A 15,586-nucleotide genomic window follows, 5' to 3' on the forward strand; every position below is an offset into this window, starting at 1 on the left:
CGAGAAGACATTGGCAACATAGATGTAGGGAGCACCATTATACAGTACGTAGACGATTTACTCATCTGCAGCAAAACAGAAGAAGAGTGTAGAGAAGACTCGATAACACTGCTTAACGTATTGGCTGCCAAGGGATACAAGGTGGACAAAGGAAAGTTACAATACTGCCTTGCTGACGTTGTGTATCTTGGCCAGCAAATATCTAAAGATGGAAAAAGAATACTACCAGACAGAGCAGCGGCCATTCGACACATTATTTTACCAAAAACAGTGAAGGACATGCAGACATTTCTTGGCATATGTAACTATTGCCGAGCATGGATCCTAGATTACGCAGCATACACATGGCCAATGTTACAAGTACTGAAAGAAGCACAAAAGAACAGAGCCCCAATAAAATGGACACAGGAGACAATTGCTCAATTCTCTTGATTAAAAGACCTTATTTCAGACGCCCTTGTCCTTGCAAATCCAGATTATGAAAGGGAATTTTTCCTGTTTTCACACAGCAATGGAACATTAATGACAGCAGTATTTACACAAAAGACATCGCTAGGCCACAAACCATTGGCGTACTACAGTGGAATATTAGACCCAGTAATGCAGGGACATTTCGCTTGCGAACAGGCCCTCGCTGCAGCGGCCTTCGCTATTGAGAAAAGTGCCACAATCGTAATGGGATGTTCAGTGACGCTATATGCGGAACACTCGTTATTTGCTATCTTGGAAAGATCAAAATCTACTCTCACAACACAGAGAGCCTCTGCTTATGAAATAATAATATCAAATCCAAATGTACATGTGGTCAGATGCAAGACAGTGAACCCGGCTACATTCATCACAGAGCCATGCACAACTGAGGATTTACAGGAACACGATTGCAGCACATATGAAGGAGAGGGCGATGACATTCCCAAAGCAAGAGAAAACGCCCTTACAGAAATAGAAATTTATTTCATAGACGGGTCAGCATCCATAAACTCAGAGACAGGAGAGAAACATGTGGGGATGGCGGTAGTGCGCATGGAAGAAGACACATATGAAGCGATTGTTCAAAAACGCCTCCCCTCACACTACTCTGCACAAGAAGCCGAACTGGCCGCACTAATCAGCGCATTACACACAGCCAAAGATTGTGCCGTGACAAAATATTCAGTCTCAGCTTATGTCACCACCACAGTTCACTCAGGGCTATCACGTTGGCGAAGGAGAGGGTTCAGAAGAGCAGACGGGTCCCCCGTACAACATGCCACATTGCTAAATGAACTAATAGAAGCTTTAGTAGAACCATCGGTAGTAGCGGTGGTTAAATGCCAAGCCCATACCAATAACACAGACGCCGTCTCATTGGGGAACACGGCAGCTGACGCAGCAGCGAAGGAAGTCTCGTACTTCAATGAGACACCAACATCAGAGTATATTGTAAAAACAACCACAGCAGAACAACCAGCAGAAGCATACAGTAATACGCCCATAGCACAATTGATAGAACTCCAGAGAAGGGCCCCACCGGAAGAGCAGGAGTTGTGGGGCAAACGAGGGTGTAAGCAGTCAGCCACAGATCTCATTTGGAGACAGGAGACAACAAGCAAGGTAGTGATACCTGTAGAATTATTAGAAGTAGCATTCCAACAACTGCATTTCCCAGCTCACGTTGCAAAACAACACATTGGGCCTCATTACGACCCAGGCGGTAAGTTACCGCCTGGGTCGTACCTTTACCACCATGGCGTAAACTACGTTTACGCCATGGTGGTTGGTGGACTTACCGCCCCATTCCGAGGTTGACGGGGCGGTAAGTCCCCAATCCCCATTTACCCTTCCCCATTCCCATTTTTGCCCCATAGGGCATAATGGGAGTGGGGAAGGCGTTAATTATGCCACCGTAAATTACGGTGGCGTAATTAACAACGACGTCCCTTAGCGCCATGGATTTGAACACCTGCTAAAAGCAGGTGTTAAATCCTCCATGGCGCTAATGGACCTCGGAATCAGGCGGTAAGGGTCGGCGCTGTTTACGCCGCCGTAAACCCCTTACCGCTTGGGTCCTAATGAGGCCCATTGCCTCATATATTCAAGAGGATTGGTTTGTTCCTAATCTACACAAATACTTGTCAAAATTTGTGATTGAATGTACTACATGCCAAACTTACAATTCGGGAATGGCATTACGAACTCTGTGTGGCACTTTGCCACACCCTACAAGTCCATTTAGAGAACTACATATCAACTACGCCGATATGGGAGAAAGATGTAATGGAGCAAGATACTTGATTGTGGTGGTATGCCCTTTTTCACGGTGGGTAGAAGCGGGCCCCTGTCCCCATCTTGATGCAAAATGTGCTGCCAAGTTCCTTGTGCGAGAAGTATTCTCGCGGTGGGGAATCTGTGACGTGATCCGTTCAGACAACGGCACGCACTTCGTGAATGACCTCTTCAAGGAAGTAACCTCCCTTCTGGGGGTGAAACACAAACTATGTTCGATTTATCATCCAATGGCTAATGGAGTTGTGGAGAGGATCAACGGGCTGCTCAAAAGCAATTTATCGAAATTATGCAGCACGTTGAAAAAGAATTGGGTATATTGTCTGCCCCTAGCACTGTTCCAACTCAGAAATCAACCATGCAAGGATCACCATTTAAGCCTGCACGAAATTGTGACGGGAAGAAGAATGCACACGCCGCTCTCCCCTGTTAGGAGGGCGTCTGATGCGCACAGGGCTGCCACAGTGCTGGGAGAAGAGTTTAAGGAATACCTAACACAGCTAACGCGCGCGGTACGCAGCATAGCAAAACAAATTGTTTCACCATTTACTGAAGATGTAGCAACAAACACCTCCATGCCGACAGCAGAAAGCCCGGAGGGGCCTTTAATGCCAGGGGAGCATATTTATGTCAGAAATTTTGTAAGAAGGTGGAATTCACCAAGATTTCATGGTCCATACACAGTGGTGTACAGCACCCCAACTGCAGTTAAAGTTAAGGGGTTAAAATACTGGGTTCACCTCTCAGATGTGAGAAGGGCGCACAGTGTTGCACCTCCCCAAAATGAAACCGACTGTGTGGATGCCCTCACTGGCACAGTCTGACATGATGAAAATTGCAACTTAGACAGGGAAAGTATAGGGGAAAAGCTAAATGTTTTTTACATATTTTGTCTCTCTCTCTCTCTCTCTTTCTTTTCTTCTCATATAAATCGTGTTTTCTTTTCTATTTATTTCCATGATGAAATGAAAAGGAATTGTTAAATGCCTAACTGAGTAAAGAAATGAAAAAGAATGAACAATTGCGAATATGTTTCTTTTCATGATGACTTAACGAATTTGTCTCGCCCACATAGGTTCAACATGAGCCAATGCGACGAAATGGCTGAGCAAGCTGATATGTTAGATAGAAATAGGGATGCCACTAGGGCCAGTAGATTAAATAATTTGGAATGTGTTATAAAATATGCTGCCATACTATTTGCAATAATGATGTTTTATCTTATTTGGTATAATGTTGTTTTATAAGTGGCTAATGAAATGAACAAAGGGGGGAGCGGAGCTGATATGACAAAACCAGGGTCTAAACTAATATGGACTGAAGCAACGGCTATTTTGAAGGACACTTATAACATTGAATTGAATAGTAAAAATATAACGTTGCCCTTTGAACAATTGCATGTAAACAAAACTGCTATTCCATTGTTGAGTAATACTGTGGCCAAGGAATTAGAGCTTGGATGGAATATAAATGATGATTATTATTGGTTGACTAACTCCAGAAATACGAGCATGCGTACACACACTGCACCAGAAACCACTACTGAATACACACATGTCACCATGAACAACATAGATGAAGCATGGTCTAGAATATTCCCGCTGCAATATCCACAAGTTGGTACCCAATTAAAAAACACAAGGAGGAGGAAAAGGGGGGTGGGAAAAACAGATACGATATTTATCATACCCTGGGGCTAGATGAAATAGAGGACCCCCGGACACCCTGACCAATCAAACAAATGGTATTCAGACATGAGCGCCGAAGCACAGCAAGCAAGTAATGAAAGTTGTTACGTGTGCTCACTTATTCCTCATGCAACTGGAACCCCAAAAATGTTAATCCCACAGGAAGTACCCTTGTCTGAGGCCCAATGTTTGATTCATCTGATGCTGTGTAGAATAAAAAAGATATTTCAAGCACACACAGTCACTATGGAAAAATTGAAGAACGAACAAACTTGTACCAGCAGACGACAAGGAGTAATCTGCCTCCGAGAGCCATTTTTCATCATAAAAGGGACAAGGTATGCAGACGACAAGTGGCATGATGAAACGATTGAATGCAAAGCTGAGGGGCTTCGAGGGCTGCCAGATGAAACATACGACTGGGCAAAAGAAATGTGCATCCCCCATCTGGTCACAGCATATCACCAAGCTGACATGGGTCACACCCCTGGAGAGACCCATAAAGATTCAAAAGGAAATACTGCACGAACTTTGCTTCCATGGAGAAGGGAAGGTGAACATGGGAACCGTGCAGCAATGCAATAAGATTTTAATAATGCCAGATATGAAAAAAGGCACTGCCGCATTAATGGACATATACTGGATCTGTGGCAAACGAGCTTACATGCATCTCCCAGCATCCTGGAGGGGCACTTGTGCCCTAGCCACACTTCACTCAGCACTAATGGTGATACCAGAGAGCCACGTCCAGTTTACAACAAGGCCTTCGGCTGACACATCGACAGCAGGCCAATCGGCTGACACATTGGCAGCAGGGCAATCGGCTGAACCATCGACAGCGCCTGATGAGACAATCACGCAGCCCGCAGCATACGAACTATTGTCAGAAGAAACTTTGAAAACCAAGTTGTCACGCAGCAAAAGATCCAATTATATTTCGTCCAAATCGTCAGAACTCCTTGCTGAAATCCCATAACAATATAAGCTTTTCTCATCTGCAGAAACATTCTTCGCATCATTTCTAGCACCAGGCGTTCAAGCAAGGGCAAACGTGAAATGGCTGCATATAACACGCTGGGAGCTCATCCAGCTGGCCAACGACACTGAAGAAGGATTCAACATCATAAAAATAGAGCTCCGTGCACTGCGCCTGATGACGATGCAAAACAGATATGTCTTAGATCTTATCACGGCGATGGACGGTGGTGTTTGCAAAAAAATTGGGGGGGCGTGTTGCACGTTCATACCAACTTCCGATGCTGATAACGGGACACTGTCACATGTGATAAGAGCAGTACATAATTTAGGAGAGAGAATGAGAGCAGAAGGTGGAGTAGATAACAACACGTAGTTCGACGATCTGTTCAGCTGGATACCATCATGGGTGAACATCGCAGCGAAGATACTCATTCCCATCATAGTCTTTCTTCTCCTGATATTCTGTGTGTGCCAACTGGGACTAAGATGCTGTGAAAATAATATGCCTAATTCAGCGATGATGATGGTAACCGTGGGCCAACAGACAACGGTGGCTACCATGATAGATGCCCAAGTACAAACTGGAGAATACACCACACCGCAGTATAGGATGACTGCCATCTATAGACAGTATGGGGGCGTGGTCGATAATCTACATTACACTACCATTAGAGAACCAAAGAACTTGCTGTGGTATAACGAGGTTTGGATAGATTTAGATGGGGATGGTGGGATATACTTAATGGTCACCCCAGAAGAATAAGCAAGAAGAGGTAACAGCTTAAGAAGTGTGTGCAAAGCATGGATGCCAATAAAGGGTACACCTGCTTGGGATGAGGGTGTGGCTGAAGCTGAGCGCTACCGAAGGGAGAACGGAAAGAACGAGATAAAGTAGTTTGTTACTTTAGATGTAAGGAAAAGGGGGAATGTATGGGAGCGAGGGGTCCTCAGGCCCCCTCGCGTCGTACGCTCCTCAGTACGAGGCTTGGACCACGTGCCTCCGGTAGTGGGATTGCCCCTTGCCCTTATGTAAAGTTAACCACGGTTGACTGCTGCATAGATGGGACTACAGAGCAGGACAAGGGGCATCCATCTTTTGTGCCCCCTTTCGACTCCATCTTGGGTAAACAGGCCTCACTGCGATAGTACAGCAATGCTCAGCTCCCCTTCCACCGCAGCGGCCAAGGACAGAGACACACACACAAGGCGCGCAGGCAGCTGGCTGGCCCCCACCCTTGCACTCCCCCTGCGAAGGAAAGCTCTGCGCTTCCATTCTCACGCTGAAGCTGGAGAAAGTTGCAACAATCAATATGCTACAGTTTTCTTACTCTGAGATCACTGTTCGTCTGAGAACCGGCATGTGAATCAGGATGAGCTAAGCACTTTCTGCTCGATTCGTCCTCATAAACGTGCAAGCCACCCACCCCCATTAGGACAATTTATTGCCATCCTGACCCTGCACCCCCTGTAAGGTATTTCTTTCAAGTGCCAGACTCTCACCTGTGCTGGGAAACCCACCCAATACACTCCTTACTAACCTTAAGCATTTTTACTACTATATATGTTTTTATTTGTACTAATGAGTTTTGAAACCTAGGAAAAGATGCGAAACACAGCCTGATTCTTCTACATGCACAATAAGGTCAAGGCCTCCAATTAAAGCCACGAATGACCCAATTGTACTGACAATAATCATTGTGTGTGACTTATGTAGAAATGTGACAAGTAGCATAAAATGTTTTAAATAATTTGTTATTTAGTGTGTAACACATTAGCTTAGGTAGTGACCACAGTGACAGGACCCTGACCTGCGTGGAGCACAAGAAGTTTGACGTCCGTCATCTCGTCAGCCAATCAGCCAGCCAGGAGGAAGAGATGCCACCCACACCTACAGCACCACACTGCCTGGCCAATCGGGTCCATTTAGCATTTTTTGTTAGAGTTACTTTAATTAATATAAATATAAGTGTGATGTAATGAGGGTTAGAGGGTTTTTTGGGTTATTTCCTAGCTGGAGAAATAAACCATCCTTTGAACTCTTGCAGCTGGGTCTCAGTGCCTCTTTCCCCGACAAGGATTTGTGTCGGCTATTTTATTTTCTCTCACACATAGTAAGCCGGGGAAAGGCACCTACACCCTGGCCAACACTAACCCACACTGTAAGCACAAGGGTGCCCCTCTAGGCACATAGCCTCCAATTTTCACCTTGAAAGTGTACATGCATGCAGAGTACTTCTGATCTCCAACCTCATTACAAAGCACTGCAATCTAGTCTTTCCCTTGCCTCCCAACTAATCAATCCCACCCACTCTCTTACAAATCCTCCAGAGCACTTGGATCCCTTGCAAATATTCACATATATTTAAATAAAATGATAAGACCTGGGGAGCTTTGACCCCACCAATCAAGGTTGTCTGTGCATGCCGGAATGTGTCCAGGTATTAGTTTCCAGTAAAGCAACACAGTCTTTCTGCTTTGCCACAGTAAACTCCTAGCCTCCCCCATGGGAAGTGATGACATCACAGAGGAAATGTCATCAGGTGTAATGTTCCAGCTTTATCACTCAGAGTTCATCTTTGTTGCTCGGTAACAGAACTGACCGGTGCAGTATGGAACCAGTGTGTCTTTATATTCCATCACTCACATTGTTGAGAGGGTCTGCCTCCAATCACAGCCATAGAAGGACACCCCAAAACATTGTGCTTTCGGCAGCATCCTGAAAACAGGTCAACTAGATCCACTGGGAGATATGCGTCCACTATTCCTCTTCATGAGGGAGAGCCGCTATATTATGGCCCAGCATTCTGCATTGTACCCATCCCAGGATGTAGTGAAGGCAGTTGAGTGTATGGTTATTCATACAGAAAAGGCACTCCAATCACTGTCTGATAAGATGGAAGCACAGGAGAAAGATTTGAGAGGTGCAGAGCAAGGCAGGCCCATTCATGGAAGAGCCAACCAAGATGGACATGGTGGCATGGAGGGAGAGAATGATGATTCGACGGAGCAGGCTGAGTACGCAGCAGAGGCACCAGAAAAGGAGCTCAGGGCCCTCCAAGCAGTGAAGCGTGTGGGCTTACTTGGTAAGGGCCTTCTGCTGAAAGGCGATGTGGACCTTGAGATGGTTCTTCTGTGCCGAGACACACCCACAGTAACTCTCCTAATGAAAGTCAAGGAGGGCCTGTTCATAGAGTTTGCTGCTATGAAGCGGGAGAATTATAGCATCATTGACTGCATACCTGAAGCTGTTATTGTCATAAAACGAACGCAGGAACCCCTACTAACACTGACCATCAAAATGACATCACTGTCAGTACTAAATGGACATGATGGAATGACAGATAGTGAAATGCCATGGGTTGGTGAAGTGGGCCGCAATAAGGGTAATGAGTGAATCGGGGACGGCGGTATAATATACATATATATTTTATTTATATTCATAACTTAGGTTACATGTAAAGGTAAGGAGGGAGACAGCTTGCAGCATCAGGAGCTGGGCGGTTGTGATTAAATTCCGTTCTTCATTCTCGAACTCCGGTGACCTGATTTCCTAATGTTCTGATCTCTCCATGCCATGATGTAGTCAGGCATGTCCCATAGAGATCAGGCAGCCACCATTCGTATGGTAGATACTACACATCTCCTTTCCTTTATATTGTTCACAAACTATGTACAAGAAACTATGGAACAAAGTTCACATCTGGTTCATGTAAACTCCATTTCACATCTGCATCTCCTTTCCTTTGTATAGTTCATAAACTATGTACAAGAAACTCATGGAACAAAGTTCACATCTGGTTCATGTAAACTCCACATAGTCCTCCATCTTTTTCGGCAAACGATACGATCTGCCTGATCTGGACATGCATCCACCATGTCTGGAGGTGGTTGGCAAGGAAAATTGGAGTTGCTCAATATTGTTATCACATTTCTTCTCAACAGCACTACCACTTTCTTCACATTACTGTTTAAACTTCTAGAAACTTTATTATTTCTGACTATATCCCGATCTACATATTTCTTATTCTTCTTGTTACACTCATTACTTTCACACATCCAAATTCTTTCTACATTCCATATCCTTTTGTCCTCTGTCCTGACAGCATGACGAAAAGCCTCTATAACTCTAATAGGATTGGACCATTTGCATGGTCCATTTCTTAGAGCAGGAGGAAGTAACACCTTGACCAACTTACCAACAGCTGTGGACATATCATACTTGTTGCTACGTACTTTCTTATCATAGTTCATTTTGTTTCTCTTTTGTGTTTCCCTAATTTTGTCTTTTGCATGGACTAAATTCCTTTCTATTTCCTTATTCTCCTTTGTGAGCCAAATGGGGGCTAACTTGGTGTTTGCTTTTCTTCCCCTACTATACTCAAAGGGAGAAAGACCTGTACTGGCGTGTGGGGTAAAGCGATGGGCAATTACTTTCTCCCTGACCGCATCCTCCCAATCTATCCCATTTGCCCAAGCCATTCTGATGGTTTCTTTCAAGATTTTATTAAATCGTTCTACTAATCCATTAGTTTGGGGATGGTAAATAGAACTAGTCTTATGCTCAATAGCACATTTTTTACAAAATTCTGCCACTTCTTTAGACTTAAATTGAGTACCATTATCGGAAAGAATACTCCCCGGATATCCTTCCCTCTCACATACATTTGATAAAAATTCAACTACAGTTTTACCTGTGATACTAGAGGCAATCAAAATCTCTGCCCACCTGGTGAGTAGATCTATGACTACCAGACAATATTTTTGTACACCCTTGCAACATATGGGACCTACAATATCCATGCTTATATCCTTCCAAACACTACTGGGAATATCAGTAATAACCATTGGTTGCCTAGAACCCACACATCTTTTTTCATCATCGCAACAAAGGATACATTCCCTAATAAATCGTTCAATCTGCAGGTCGCAACCAGGCCACCAATAGTCGTTCCTAATTCTTTGTTTGGTCTTTATCACTCCTTGATGACCTTCATGACCCAGTTCTATAATCTTCAAACGCAGATCCGTCGGAGGGATGACTTTATCTCCTCTCATTACAAAATCACCTTGAACATGCAGTTCATCTGCAACCGGCCAAAAAACACTCAATCCATCCTCTTCAAATTTTGATTTCTTCATAAAACCTTGGCTTTGAATTAATTCTTTCAATTTCTTGATGTTATCATCGTTAGATTCAGCATAATCCCAAACATCCTTAGAGATGGAAGAGGTTTCTACACAAAAGACAACTTCATTGTCTTCATCTTCATCAACAATCTCAGAAATGTTAGTCAATCGAGATAAGCAATCAGCAGACACATTCTTAATTCCTGGAACATATACCACAGTGTAGTTGAACTCTTGCAACATCATTACCCATCTTCTCATCCTGTTAGATACTGCGGTCAGGTATGACACATTTGTTTAACTCGCGCAAGTCAACACAAATTCTGAGTTTTCCCGATTTCTTTTTTATAATAACTAGTGGGGACACCCATTCGCTGGCATCAACACTTTCTATAATTCCATCTTCTTCCATCTTCTTTATCTCCTTGGTGACTTCTTCTCTTACAGCTAAAGGAATGCTTCTTAATCTTTGGGCTACAGGTTTCTTGTCTGGTCTGAGTAATATCTGATGGGTATATCCTTGGAGACATCCTATCTTATCTCGGAAAACCTGTATCAAACCAGCCTTACATATGACATCACTGTTATTAGTCAATTCAGAATTATCATTACTTATAGACAAAACTGATTCCTCACTGGTGGAATCTACTTTCACTCGTAATTTGCTCTGGTGGGTCCAGCTAAGTAGAGCCGTTTTCCCTTCACCAGTGATATATATCTTGCCTTTGGCATTTCTATTCTTGAATTACAATTTTCCCCAATGCCAACCAATGATATTGATCTTTACACCTCCATAAGCTCTGGGATTGATATCCGGTTCATGTAAATACTCATGTTTATTCTTGTTCCACAATTGCTTCGGTAGGAGTGTATATTTTGCACCGGTATCAATCATCATACATACTTCATTGCCATCAATGGACACCATAGCCCTGGGACTTTCCAACACCTCTTCATCATCATCATCAGTGATGGTACACACGCAATCCTCTTGATTTTCCTTCTCACTGCAATCACTATCAGAATTGTCTCCTATCCAATTCATGGCATCATCACGTGATCTGCAACATTTGGAGAAGTGACCCTTCCCTTTGCACTTACTGCAAATGATTTTCAATGCTGGACAATCTGGATCATCAGCCCAATGATTCACGTTGCCGCACCTGTAACACCTTCCCTGGCGTTTTTTTTCCAATTTCCTTAATCGATTCTATGGACTGTTTTTCTTAGAGGCTTCATATAATAAACTTTTTTGATCATATTTGCTTAATTTTTTATCTGTTCTCAACGTATTGCACTGTTTGGTGACAGATCTCTTCTTAAAGATATTGTCCATGATCATGGAAATTGATTCCTCATCAGGTGCATCATGCATTTTACTATTGCTGCTTCCTATTTTTACTTGTTTCATCTTGTTCTCCAATTCTTTGACACACTCTTCCGTGTGTTCTACTTCTTTTGCCACTCGGAGAACAGTGTCAAGGGAAGGATCACTTTCTGACCACAATCTTTCCCTCACTTTGCTACTGCGACACTCTAACATAAATTGGTCTCTGAGTCTTTCGTCCAGTTGCTCATTGAAATTGCATGACTTTGATAATTTCCTTAATGCAGTGACAAACTTCTCCACACTTTCTCCCTCCTCCTGTGTGCGTTTGCCAAACTTGTAACGTTCCAAAATTATGCTCACTTTCTTTTCAAAGTGTTTGTCAATTTTTTTTACAGCTCGCTGATATTCATTTAGGTCCACACTCTCCTCATCTGTTAATTCTGGAAGTGTTTCATATTTTTCTTGTCCAACAGGACCTAAACAGTGCAAGAGTAATGACTTCCTCTTCTCTGCACTACAATTGGGACCACAAATCACTCCTGCATAATGTTCAAAGGACTTTATCCACCTCTTCCAAGGCAAAGCAGGTTTATCAGTGCTAGGCATAAAGAAAGCAGGTGGAGGCACACTGCTAAATGCCATGATAAATTATGCTTAATTAATATTGTATATATGTTCCAATTAAGACTCCATAAAATGCAGAAATGTGCAAGTTCAAATTCAGCTTGAGTATTGTGAAGTCCACGTAGTGTGCAATGCACAGGGATTTTCTGCAGGGTCCTTGTAACTTTGTATGTGTTTACTTTTAATAAAGTAAAGTTAGCTAAATACCTCTTTTCCCATTTGCATCTCAATAAGGAAATGGATCCTTAACATATTTCAGGAGGTAATTATTCAGCTTGTGATGTTCCTTGTCTTAATCCAACAAAGTTTCAGCACTTTCAACATGTAAAATAAATAAAAACTTGCACTAGTGAAAATGATGTGCTGTCCCTTTAAGGATGTCTTCTTCCTTCAGTGCATTCACGCATGCGCGAAAATGTAAACAACATAAGCAGACGGGAGAATCAGGGATTACACGATGAGATTCATCGATGTGTAGCGCAGCCCGGCCACCTCACACAACTATCGTGATCGCACTCGTCAAGGAAAGGTTGGGTGCAGCGCTAAGCGAAGCTTTCAAAAGGATAATATGAAAGTCAGCGTCACCTTCAGGAACACGAAGACGGGGCCGCTACTACGCTCGGGCATGAGCGGAGCAGCTCCGTTAATATAATCCCATCCTCGTCGCCAATGAAGTGGGCCGCAATAAGGGTAATGAGTGAATCGGGGACGGCGGTATAATATACATATATATTTTATTTATATTCATAACTTAGGTTACATGTAAAGGTAAGGAGGGAGACAGCTTGCAGCATCAGGAGCTGGGCGGTTGTGATTCAATTCCGTTCTTCATTCTCGAACTCCGGTGACCTGATTTCCTAATGTTCTGATCTCTCCATGCCATGATGTAGTCAGGCATGTCCCATAGAGATCAGGCAGCCACCATTCGTATGGTAGATACTACAGTTGGCAACAACCCAGAAGAACTTGACAGAGAGAAGTGCCTTGCTGCTCTGATGTCTATAAAACACACCAATTGGTTCTATACCAGAGCTCCAGAATTGAAGTCATGTGTGATAGTGGTTCGTTTTCTCAGGAACCTCTGCTCTCTTCTTTCCGATTGGGCCCCTCTTAGCGGATGGCCTTTGGAGATTCTCTGCGTGGGGGTCATCGGAACGGTCAACAGACCCATGGGGGCAGGCGAAGCTGTCAGAACAGTGCTGAGTGTCTTGCCTCTAGGATACTTATGCCAGATGGTCCCGGTCTGTATGATCCTTGCGAGAACAGGGCCACTGATGCCGTCGGCCATCTTGAGACATTACAAAGATAAAATATCACGCAGAGTGCCCAGCATGCTCTGAGGCTTGTAGCATTTAGTCACATTCACAACGTTCAAGGCATTGATTCACTGGCCCAGAAGGCATGCAGGAAATCAAAGGGCAAATATCCAAAGGGTTATGCCAGTGTCTCCTAAGCAAGTCAGATCCCTCCCAGCAAAATCAATGAGTTTTGGTCAAACAAGCGGTCTGGTGAAGTGATTAGAGAAGACATGTCAATGAGAAAATTAAAATGGAAGCTTCACAAACCCGATCGACCCGGAGCAATAACCCCCCTCATGATGTTGAATACGTTAAAGCCAGACCTCCAATACATAGAGGTCTCTAAGACAGGGCCACTTCATGCTCCTATTTTTACCATTGCCTCAAATATTGATGGAAAAAGATATAAAGCCACTGGGTATTCGAAGAAAATGGCCAAGCATTGTCTGGCAGTGAAGGTCTTGCAATCTCTGCGATTGAACCGAATTAGGATGCAGGCTACTCCCCGGACAGGCACCGTTCTGCCCGCCGACAACACAACTAATTTGAAAATAGAGAAACCAGATTCTGACAGAAAATGGAAAGAACCCTGTGATGGAACTCAACGAGAGGTGGCGGAAGCTGAAATACAGGTTCAGTTCAGTAGAGGATCACCGTCACAACAAGCAATATGAAGCCAAGGTGGAAGTTAACGGGCAGACGTTCTATGGAGTGGCCTCGAGCAGAAGAAGGGCAAAGGAATATGCTGCGCTGGCTGCACTGGAAGAAAATGCGCCTGTGAACCCACCAGTGGTCATCAGAGAGGGGACCAGGTTCGCACAAAGGAACTTTAGAGATTTTGGCCCAAATGTTGGATTTGGCGGTGGCGAAAATCAGGGTGGACAACCAACTGACTAGTCAATTATTGGCGCATCAGGTAGGAGCATGTGATACAATAAACCTATGGAGCATCATTAACTTAACTCCTAAATTGGCCGGGATGAGACACGGTTCATGGCTGCAAACCATGACCTCATTTGAATTTTGCCGTATTAAGCCATGCAAATTCTGCCACAATAACATACTGCTACTAATGGCCAATCCTCCAAATTACAAGTCTTTGTAATGACCTCTTATGGCGTCTTATCGAAGGAATTAGCGGTTTGAGGAGCTCACGTGGTAGCAATTTTGACATCAATAAGTCATCAATTTTTCTGGAGGAAATTCCTCCAATTAAGTGCTGGGGGCATTTCATCTGATTTACCTCCACATTTTAGATATGACAAAGTGGTAAAAATGGCTGTAATTCTGTTATCACCATTTTTTGTACTGCTGCCACTGTGCTCAGAATGAGGCCCAGTGTTTTCATATGGTGGTGGATAGGGTGCATTAGGTTTTGGTAGCCGAGGGGTTGTCAGATGGTGATCATGAAGCATGCAATTATTAAATCTTAGATAGGAGCAGAGTATCCACGCTGTAAGGTTATTGTCACAGCACTTTCAACCAGGGTCTGGCCCAGCATGAGAGCACTTTGCAAGTGTTTGGTTCCCACTCAACCTACAACCTTCCAAACCCATGCTGTCACTTACCTCATAGGGGGGGGGTGGTTAGTAGAAGCTATGCCGGCAATGGAGATCTCCAGATGCTCCACAATTGCTTCCTGTGGGTGTCCACATGTGTACTGCCTGTAGATCCACAGTGACCTGACTCCTTGGTACACAGGTTGGATCCCAGGGTCCGCCAATTATTCTTCCCTGTAAATATGTGGAATGAGTGACCTTGCTAAGTCTGTTTGGGTACTCCTTTGCTATCAACTCACCAGTACCACATCACCAATGTGGTACATATGGAAGAGTACTGGAACTGGCAGAGAAGTTTCCACTCTCTCCACTCTAAGGTAACCCGTCCATGCAACAGTCATCAGAGTGAGGAGGTGAGGCAGTAGTGACGGGTCCGTTGACATTTCCTCCAGGAATGTGACCCTAATATGAGTGATGCAGTAGGGGGACAGGTACTAGATCCCAGTCGTCACCATCTGGCTTCCCTCTTTAAAAGGAATTGTAGATTTGATTTGCAACCTTCATCTGTTCATTTATGTGGTTGTGCCTTTGCCGTCATGCCAACTCCAGCAGTCCCATTCCAACCAGCCATCTTCTAAAATGCCTCCACCCACTTAACCTCAGTAATACCATCGTTGACCGAGACCTAAGCCAACTGTTGGTGCTGACGCGTGTTTCACCGACCTTTTTCACTTCACCAACATCACCACACCTGCATACTCCATGGTACACCATGGG

The 15,586-nt window shown here is 44.0% G+C and overlaps 1 pseudogene; it reads left to right on the forward strand.

Moving 5' to 3' along the window:
• The first annotated feature begins 7,539 nt into the window (after positions 1-7,539).
• LOC138454311 (interleukin enhancer-binding factor 3-like) lies at positions 7,540-14,207 on the forward strand (annotated as a pseudogene).
• Positions 14,208-15,586: the final 1,379 nt, after the last annotated feature.

The sequence above is a fragment of the Ambystoma mexicanum genome, chromosome 1p (genome assembly GCF_040938575.1).
Source record: "Ambystoma mexicanum isolate Mex_15411 chromosome 1p, UKY_AmexF1_1, whole genome shotgun sequence".
In the NCBI taxonomy this organism is placed as follows: Eukaryota; Metazoa; Chordata; class Amphibia; order Caudata; family Ambystomatidae; genus Ambystoma; species Ambystoma mexicanum.